Raw genomic sequence first — 856 nt, forward strand, 5'->3', positions numbered from 1 at the left:
TTTAAGACGTCCAAAGAAAGATTATATAAAGCTAGCTAATTGAGAAGCTAATCGAAATGCCAGACACTGACCCGAGAAATGACTAACCAGCTTAGCACCACATGAATAAGTCAAGTTGCTATAGAGTCTATACAAGATAGACCAAGTGTTCCATAAGATAAAGGAATCTCGGATAGAAAAAAATGGTGCATAGAATACAGATCCGAGATTATAAGAGAAACCATACCAGACATTGAGAAAAGGCTGCGCAGCTACACATCTAAGGTATCAAACCATGTAGTCTTAGGACGCCAAGCTACTAGGTAACAAAGGCCTGGATATTGAAATCTCAAAATGATCAGATCATGTCTGGAACATAATGGAACCACATGAAAGTGTCGGCACACACACATTTGTATAAAGATACATAAAGTTATAGCACTTGAACATAAAGAAATGAACGAGGATCATGAACCCACGAAAGAGTACTCATACAATCATAAAAGATCATAGAGATTAGAAAAGATAAAACGTGGAGGTTCAAAGTATCTAAAAGAGAGATGGACGTATTGGCCATATATATATACAGAAACGCCATCTGATCAACCAGTGAAATAGATGGATCTTGTGAGGTAATGAAACCGTGAGAGAAGACACATGATCAAGAGGTCTAGAGTGTTCATGTCTTCCTAATAACAGCATTAGATTATAGCTTGTTACACAAGGTACTCACAAAGATCAAAGGAACATATTATAAGGAGATAAACTCTTATGTGGTGGTTGCTGCTACAAAATTTTCGAAATTGACAATGGTCTGGTCATAAGAAAGATATTAGATACAAATGATGTAGTAAGCAGCATATGGATCACTGGATAA

The sequence above is a fragment of the Brassica oleracea genome, chromosome C1 (assembly GCF_000695525.1).
Source record: "Brassica oleracea var. oleracea cultivar TO1000 chromosome C1, BOL, whole genome shotgun sequence".
Taxonomy (NCBI): domain Eukaryota; kingdom Viridiplantae; phylum Streptophyta; class Magnoliopsida; order Brassicales; family Brassicaceae; genus Brassica; species Brassica oleracea.